Here is a 10,391-nt window from a genome sequence, read left to right as displayed (position 1 = left end):
GGGTCAGATTGACTTGGATTTGAATCCTGAATCTAACACTGATTGTGTGACCATGTGCAATTTACGTAGTTTCTGAGGATTAGTTCCCCTATCTTTGAAATGGGATAATAGTACTTAGCTAAAAAGTTTTATATAAAAACTAAATGTAAATACTTTTATGTGGCTGTATTGTAGCCATTTTGCTTCATTGTCTCTTTTAGTGTACTTTCCTCTACGTCTGGCTTCTCCACACACAGATAATGATGGCTGTCATATAGCTTTAACTCATATTTTAAATAATAATAGAAAATTATAATTTCCACTGACTATGTGACCTTAAACCCTTCTCTCAATATGTATGTTTTCTCAGTTATAAAATTAGAAGACCCAACTAGATTATCTCTAAGATTTCTAGTTATAACCTTCTTAAGTTATACTCCTTAGGAATCATAACCCAGAAGCAGGTTCATTTCTAACAATTTTGGAAGGTGGATAAATTGACCAGTAGATACTTACTAAAATATTAGGAACTTAGTATGCTATTCCCCCTAGGAGAACTTTTCATTATAAAAAGAAGAGAGATGGGATGTTGAAAAGCTTGGTAAAGAGTGAACTGTTAATAGGTATTCTGATATCAATAAGGGAAATTACTTTGATCAGGAAGGGCATCTTTCTAGTGTCCCCGTCATATCTTTTTACTTATGGAACTTATTATAATTGTTTAAGCTGATAAAAATAAACAACCCAAGGGTTTTTAGGTTCTCTGAAGAAGCATTGTATTCATTTGTACAGAATCGTTAGAACATTTCAGAACACTGTTCTATACTTTTTTAGCTCATGTTGAAAATTGAAGAAACAAAGAGAAGTTTTTCTCTTACTTCCTCCCTCTTTCCTTCCTCCCTCTTTCCTTCCTCTTCTCTTCTCTTCTCTTCTCTTCTCTTCTCTTCTCTTCTCTTCTCTTCTCTTCTCTTCTCTTCTCTTCTCTTCTCTTCTCTTCTCTTCTCTTCTCTTCTTCTTGCTCTCTCTTTTCCATTCTTTTAACTTAAATAGCTAGTAGGTTCCTTTGAACACTACCAGACAAAAAACTGTGTCACAGACCGAATATACAAAATATTCCACTCTATCAAAATTATTTATTTTAAAGGAGAACAGTAACCATCCTTCCCTTGTAATATATAAAGGTTTAGATGACTTTGCCTGTAACTCATGTAATGAGCTCAACTATGTGGCAGACTTGAAAGGACAAGTGGTTGTAAAATCAACTGCTGGATTAATAGGCTGACATGTGTTTAAGTAGAGGACATATACACTGAAGGTATGAAATCCTATTTTTAAAAATATGATAAATTGAATTTGTATTATTTTATGAATTGTGATATTATACTATCTAAAATGTGTCATTTTGTAATAGGGTATTAAATTTGGTTAACACTGTGACAGTTTAATGGGACAAGGTTATGAAGTAACATAATATAGTGGGGAATTAGGTATGAAGTCTGGAATCATGTGTTTTAGCTGTGCTTCATTACCAATTTACTGTGTAACCAATTTACTTTGTTACCAATTTACGTTATTCTACTTGGGGATCACTCACAACACCAAAGTCCTATGTTAGTAGAGTACTTTAGTTCTGAGAGTCTGAGCTATACCTAGAAGCAGGTAGGCTATCTATGAAGTGTGGCTTAAATATAGGTATCTTCTCATTGACTCACACATAATCTGGCTTTAAGATTATATCTTAGGAAATAACAAAGACAGGCATTGTCTCTTTTAAAAGACTATATGCTATCATCTTCCATCATAAGAGACAAGAAAATGAAAAGATAATCCCAAATTCAGCTGAAGAAAGGAGAAATATCAATAAAAATAGAAATTAGTGGAATAGAAAACATAAAAGCAATAGAGAAGAATCAATGAAGTAAATCAAAAGCTGATTGGTTGAGGAAGTAAATAGAATTCATAAACCTCTAGCTAAACCACTTAGGAAAAAAAGAGAGAAGATACACACTACCAACATCAGGAGAGAGAGAAAAAAAAGAGATGATGTCACTGTGATTCTACAGATATTGATAGGATAATAGGTGAACAAATTTAAACCAATAAATTAGACAGGTAAAATAGGCATCTTCTGTGAAAGACACAAACTACCACTGATTAGTCAAGAAGAAATAGATAACCTGAATAGCCCTATATCTATTACACAAATTGAAATTGTTGTTAAAACTTCTCCATGAATAAACGTCAGGTCCATATAGCTTTACTGGTAAATTCTATTGAACATTTAAGAAAGAAATAATACTAATTCTTTACAAATACTTCTAAAATTTAAGAGGAGGGAATACTTTTGAATTCTTTCAATGAGGTAAAATCAGACAAAGATATTACAAGAAAATAAAAACACAGATCAGTAACTTCAGGAACATAGATGCAAAAGTTCTAAACAGAATTTGAGCAAATGAAATCCAATAACATGCTAATAGGATACTATATCATGATCAAGTGGAATTTACCCTAGGAATGCAGGGCTGTTTTAACATTTGAAAAGCAGTCAATGTAACTTACCTTATTAAAAATTATAAAAAAGAAAACCATATTGTGAGATGATAGAAAATACATATTAGTCTCTGCCCCAGGTTCCTAGCATACAGGTCCTGGAACCCTTGGAACCCAGGAGATGTATGCCAGGAACCCTTGTAATTCCCTAACTGATGAGAACACTAGGAGTGTCTCTTGTTCTAATACTTGTCTTTGACTCTGTCCCTGACACAATGCTCCTAAAACCCTTGTAAATTTCTAACTGATAAGAGCACCAGGAACATCTTTTGTCCTAATTATTTGATTCCAGATGGACTCCTGGATGGGGACTAGTCACCAAATGACCAAACCATGATTAGAAGCTTGGAATTTTCAGCCCTACTCCCCCAAACTCCAGAAAGGGGAGAAAGGCTGCAAAAGGAGTTAATTATTGATCATACCTATGATCAACAGTACAGGGTTCAGAGAGCTTCCATGTTTGTGAACACATTCACCCTGGGAGGATGATTTGCCTCAACTCCATGGGGACAGAAGCTACTGTGCTCAAGGCCCTCCCAGACATTGGCCTAAGTATCTGTTCACTTACTGTTTATCTGTATCCTTCATCAGATCCCTGGTATAGTAAATAGTTGTTTCCCTGGGTTCTGTGAGCCACTCAAACAAATTAAGTGAAACCAAAGAGGGAGTTGTGGGAACCTCTGATTTGTAGCAAAGTCAGACAGAAGTCATGGTAACCTGGAGACCTATTACGTGCATTCGGCATCTGAAGTGGGGTGTGAGCAGTTTGGTGGGACTGAGCACTTATCTACAGGTAGATAGTGTTAACTTGAGGTCAATTGTTGGACACCCTGCTGGTATCACAAAAAATTGCTTGGTGTGAGAAAAGCCTCCACACATTTAGAAACCAGAAGTAGTGTCAGTTGTGAGGAAGTAAAGGAGACACACAGGACAAAAAGACACAGTAGGAAAGAACTGAGGTTTTCCCAACACATGAGGAGAGCTGTAGGTGTTTTCTTCACACATAAATATCTCAATAGATCCTAAAAAAGCATTTGGCAAATTCATATCCATTCTTGACAAAAAAATCTCAATAAACTAAGAATAGAAAGGAATTTCCTCATTATGATAAAGGGCACCTATTAAAAACAAGTAGGGCTAATATTATACCTAATGGTATAAGACTGAGTGCTTTCTTTTAGATTAGGAACAAAACAGAGATGTCCAGTCTCATCACTTTTATTCAGTATTGTACTGGAGGTTCTAGCAAATGTAATTAGGCAAGAAAAATAAATGAAAGCATTAAGATTAGAAAGAAAAAAGTTAAACTGCTTTATTCATAGACAATATGATCATCTATTTAGAAAATCCAATGGAATCTATAAAAATCTACCAGAACTAATAAGCTTATCAAGTCATAAGATACAAGGTCAATATGGAAATATAAACTATTTCTGCATACTGTCAAATTATTTAAAATTTAACAGAAAATTTAATGTCAGTTAAAAAGATGAAATTAAAAGTAATACAATTTATAATAGCATCAAAAGATATAAAATACCTAGGTATAAATCTTAAAGAGTTTATGAATCACTAAAATTACAAAATATTCCTGAGAGAAATTAAAGATTATTTTAATGAATAGATAAATAGACCTCTGCAAACATCAGAAAATTTAATATTGTTAAAATGGCAACAATCTGCCAATTGATCTATACATTCAGAATAATATTAATCAAAATCAAAATGGGCTTTTTTGTATATATAGAAATTGACAAGCTGATTCTAAAATTCATATGGACATTTAAAATATCTGGAAGAGCCAAAACAACTCTGGAAATTGGAAGGCTAACACTACCTGATTTCAAGAATTATTATTAAGCTTCAGAAATTAGAGCAGCATGTTATTGGCATAAAAATACACAAGGCAGATGATGAAAAAGAATAGAGTCCAGAAATAAATCCACACATACACAGAAAATTGATTTTGATTATATGAAGGCGATGATGAGAAAGAGTACCTCTTTCAACAAATGATGCAGGAAACACTGTATATTAATGTGTAAATTGATTCCAGATTATAAACAAAGAATTAAAACTTTAGCTCAAAGACAATAGGATCATCTATATTATATGGAGATACAGTCTCAGATTTACACCATATATAAATATTACCTTAAAATTAATCATAAACCTAAAATGCAAAACTATAGTGACAGTAAAGAGATAAGTGGTTATCAGGAATTTGGGGAAGGATGGTGGATTTCAGTTAATAATGATGTATAAATATTGGTTCATAAATTATAGCAAATACTGTACTAATGTAAGATAAAATAGGAGAACCTGGATACAAGGTATATGAGAACTCTCTGAACTATTTGCAATTTTTTGGGGGTAAATTTAAAACATAACATTTATTTTAAAAAATACAATGAGGTACCATTAAACACTCATCAGAATGACTATAATGTAAAGACAGAATACATAAACTGTTGGGGAAAATTTGGAGCAACTGGCACACTCATACACTGTTGGTTGAAGTGTAAATTCATCCAAATACTTTGGAGAACAGGTTTTGGGAAATAAACAGGCAGTTGATCTACAATAAACAGTATTCGTCTATCTTATGATCTACCAAGTCCACTCCCACATATACTCAAATACATATACATATGTATATTCAGCAAAAATATACCAGAATGTACATAATAGCACTACTTAACATGGCCAAAAATGAAAAACAACACAAATATTCATCAGCAAAGTTCTCCCAGTTCAGGCCCTAATTTATACATAGTATCGCCATGGACTAGTTATGGCACCTGATTTGCATGCTTCTTTTTTTCCCATTGTATGAGAATGTCTTATGAAGGTGAATATGGAACATTGCTAATTCCCTTTAAACAATTGACACCATTCAGAAGAACATTTACTCTGAAAAAATGAAAAGTCAATTTTACCTCAGCAAAGCAGACATGCAGTACTGTATTCTGTAATATTTTATCTGCTTCAGGTAGTTTGATAAGGGACAAGCCACCACGTGCTACTAGAAATGAAAGTAATTGATAGATGTTTTATTGCATGGTGTTTGTGCCCCTTTCAGTCAATCCACTACAAATATTCTGAGGGAGAGAACTTAGCCCTTAGTTAAATACCTTTCGAATTTTTCTCCTGTCTATAGTCATGGGGTAAATAATATTCTCTTCCGTAATTATAGTCATTAGTTGCAAAACAGTGTTAAATAATTATGGTGAACATAAACATCTTTGACTTGTTCCTGATTCTAATGGAAACACTTCTAGAATTATCATTGATAAACATGATGTTGGATTTTGGTTTGAAATTTTATATATATATATATGTATATATATATATATATATATATATATATATATATATATATACATATATATATATATATATATATATATTATATATCTTTTTTGTAACCCAAGGATCTATTCTTGACATCTATTCCAGTGAATAACCTTGGTTACTTTTTTTATATTATTCATTCATTCACTTATTCATTTATTGTAATAAGAACATTTAACATGAGATCTAACTTTTTGACACATTTTTAAGTGTACAATACAGTTTTGTTAACTATAGGCACAATTTATACAGAGATCTCTAGACTTAGTCACCTTGAATAATTGAAACTTTATATATCATTAAATGACAATTCCATATTTCCCCCATCCCTAACCCCTGACAATTCTACCATTCTATTGTTTGCTTCTATGAATTTGACTCTTTTAAACATGTTTTTTTTCTTTTTAAAGATTTTATTGGGGTAGGGGAACAGGACTTTATTGGGGAACAGTGTGTACTTTCAGGACTTTTTTCCAGGTCAAGTTGTTGTCCTTTCAATCTTAGTTGTGGAGGGTGCCGTTCAGCTTCAAGTTGTCCTTTCAGTCTTAGTTGTGGAGGGCGCAGCTCAGCTCCAGGTCCAGTTGTCGTTGCTGGTTGCAGGGGGCACAGCCCACCATCCCTTGCGGGCGTCGAACTGGCAACCTTATGGATGAAAGGACACATTCCAACCAACTGAGCCATCTGGGAGCTCAGTGGCAGCTCAGCTCAAGGTGCTGTGTTCAATTTTACTTGCAGGGGGCGAAGCCCACCATCCCTTGTGGGACTCGAGGAATTGAACTGGCCACCTTGTGGTTGAGAGCCCACTGGGCCATGTGGAAATCAAACCGGCAGCCTTCGGAGTTAGAAGCATGGAGCTCTAACTGCCTGAGCCACCAGGGCGGGACGAATTTGACTCTTTTAGATACCTCATAAAAGTGGAATCATAAAGATGTGTCCTTCTGTGACTGGCTTATTTAACTTTGCATAATGTCCTCCAGATTTACCCATGTTGTCACATATTACAGAATTTACTTCTTTTTTAAGACTCTGTAATATTCCATCGTATGTATATTTTATGTTTTCTTTATGCATCCAGGACCAGATGACTTCACTTGTGAATTGTACTAAACATTTAAAAAGGAATTAATGCCCATCTTTCTCAAATGCTTCCCAAAAAATACTGAAGAGGAGGGAACACTTCAAAACTCATTTTATGAGGCCATCATTTACTCTGATACCAAAGCCAGACAAAGACACTGTAGGAAAACTATATGCCAATATATCTGATGACCACAGATGCAAAAATCCTCAACAAAATACCAGCAAACTGAATTTCGCAGCATGTTAGAAAGCTGACACATCATGCCCAACTGGGATTTCTCCCTGGGATACAAAGATGGTTCCACATATGCCAATCAGTTAATGTGATATACCACATTAACAGAATGAAGCATAAAAACCACACAATCATCTCAATAGATGCAGAAAACACGGGTCAAAATTCAACACCATTTCATAATAAAAACTTCCAACAAACTTGGAATAGAAAGAAATTATCTCAACATAATAAAAGCATATGTGAAAAGCACACAGCTAACTTCATGTTCAACAGTGAAAAACTGAAAACATTTTCTGTAAGATAGGGAACAAGGTAAGGATGCCCACTTAGGCCACTTCTATTCAACGTAATATTGGGAGTCCTAGCCAAAGCAATGAGGCTTTTAAATGTTTTTACACTTCTTGCTAAGGATTCAGTATAATATAATTTTCCACATGAAAATCTTGTCGATTTAAAAGCTCAGAAATTCTGGAGAGGGCTTGAACCAATTACTGAGATTCCACACTGTGACCCAGCTTTCATATTTCTCACTAAGGGCATAGGAGATTTTTGTATGTGGCTCAGAACAAAAAGGCTGAGAGTATTTTCATAACAGGTGGTTCTCAAAAGAGTTATTAGAGCCAATAGAAAGAGTTACTGTTTTTTATCTCCCATGATCATTATCTCTCCAAGTTTCCACTCTCTAAGATAGTAAATTACTATCATTCTTAAATTGGTCAGAATATTTTATAACCCTCTGAAGCAAATACTTTATAATTTAAATCATATGCAAAGGGTACCATTACCTTTCAGCACACCAGGCATCTGTTTCCTCTGATTTACCAGTTTTGCTCTCTATTCACCTGTGATCTCTAACTAGGGTGGCATGTAAAGATTTCTCAAAGTAAACATGGAATTCATTGAAGATTTTATTAGTCCTAGCTAGTAAAAATAAAACGGTTTTAAATAAAACTGCTATATTATCCGGTTCTATAAATTTTATTTTCCTACATACAAAAGCAAATTTTAGGTGCATGCTATTAAGGAAAAGGCTGTATTACACCGGCCTGTATATCTTACAAGGCTCATAATCACATTATGTGTGGCATGTGGAAGGTGAATATTTTGCATCAGAAACCAGTCCTTTTGAACATCTGTTCTGAAAAATGAAAAAGCAATAACTAAAAGTTCTGAAATCAAATATCTCTAAAGTTCCATTATTTTTATTTTTAACCTGATTTTATTTTTATAATCATATTTGTTTTGAAAATGTGAAACTTGAGCGTGTCCCCACAATAATACAAGTAATGAGTGACACCCATCTCTATACTAGTCATAATTACCAGGAGGTTTTACACCCAGAAATGAAAGGTTTTATGAATCTATGAGTTGCGGTCCAATTTCATTTTCTCAATATATAAAGGCTGGGGTACAGACTCATTTTTTGGTCAAGACTTGTCAACAATCTCTATAATCTGGGAAAGTATTTGGTATGCTGGGAAGAACAATGGCTTCGTATCTAGAAGGTTGAAGTTTGAAGCTTGTTTTTTTGTTTTGTTTGGTTTTGGTTTTGGTTTTTTGGGGTTTTTTTCTTTCTCTTTTTTTTTTTTGCTGTTTACCAGCAATGTCTGGTAAGTCACATAAACTTTCTCATATTTAAGTTTCTTCATTTGTAAATGTGGATGATAATAATTACACTGCAAGATAGTTTTTAAAAAATTATAGTAATATATATATAAAGCCGTTGACATAGGGCTTTTTAAGGATTTGAAAAATGATGTTATTATTTACATGTGTCTACAGTACCTGTGGTTGCTTATGCATTTATTCTTTGGTTTATACTACTCTCGATAGATGTCACATGGAATGGCAGAGCTCAAAAAAAGCCTTAGAGATTCTCTAGTTGCCACGAACTCCCTAATTATACGGCTGAGAAAACTGTCACTGTTATGTTAAGAACTATCCAAGGTCATACAATGAATTAATAGCACAGCTAGTATTAGAAATCAAATTCCTGGTTCTAATTTCATCATATTTCTTTCTTACTGCCAGTACATTTGTACATTTTTCTAGTTTACTAGAGTTTGTGTGTGTGTGTGTGTGTGTGTGTGTGTGTGTGTGTATAAAATTAACTTTTTCCTTTCAGGATCTCATACTCTTCCTACCTAGTAGAGTTGTAGTAGAATTGTGTTCAGGTCACCACCTATCAGGGATACTTGTGTGTTTAATTGTTTGTCTTGTGCATTGTGAACAGTTGCAATTAATCAGTTGCATTTTGTGATGATTTTCCTAGGGTTAATTTTTCTTAAAATATTAGTTTAGAGGAATTTAAATTGATCAACATGGCCTTAGCTTTCTACTGAAAGATTCTAAAGGTTTTTCTATTAACAATAGTGATCAATTTTTAAAACTCTATTTTGACTCAAAATCATGAGAAAAACCAGTGCTTTTGTCCAAAACATTTAGTGTGGCTCATCTGGAGTTAACATTTTTTTTTTTCCCACTGGGTGTTTGATTTCATAAAATTAATCCTGCATTGAAAATACAGTTTGGATATCTTTTTACTAGAGGAATCACATTATGTGTTACTTCGAGGATTGCAAAATGGCTTTCATTAGAAGCCCATTTCTGATTCCCAAAGACCTTGCAATTCTGATTTGGGGATTGTGTATAAGACTTTCCATCTGTGTTTTCTAACTCATTGTAGCATTTATAGTATCTTAGTTGGAGAAAAGATCAGTACATTTGAACCTCTTCTGAAGGAGACATTTCATAAGTCAGATAATCTTTTCTCATTCATAAAGGCAGATGCTTCGAGAGATTGATTGTAACTTTCCTTATATGTCTATCTGTGCGATTATTGGAGCCAGAATTATGGACGTGTGTAAAGCCAAGTGGGTAGAAGAGTGTAAGCTAAGTCTTACCAGTTTAAATGGGTGACTCTTCTAACTCAGTTCTCTGTACAGCCATACTGTGATTTGTGAAGAAATAGGAGACTTGTTTGTCTCATTCTCACCTTGTTATCTAGACATGAAAAGCAACACAGCTGGGCTTCCATGTTTCAGAGTTTCTGATGAAAAAAAAATTGTCCTCTGCAGCTGCCTCTCTCTTGATAGGATGGCTCTCTTCTTTAGCCAAAAACCATTGGATAAATCTTCTCATGTGCCTCCCTACTAGCGCCTAAGACAATTCTGCACACATCTGAGTT

Source organism: Rhinolophus sinicus, chromosome 2 (assembly GCF_057876585.1).
Source record: "Rhinolophus sinicus isolate RSI-liver-muscle chromosome 2, RSI-T2T, whole genome shotgun sequence".
Lineage (NCBI taxonomy): Eukaryota > Metazoa > Chordata > Mammalia > Chiroptera > Rhinolophidae > Rhinolophus > Rhinolophus sinicus.
Note: the sequence above shows the minus strand (reverse complement) of the source record.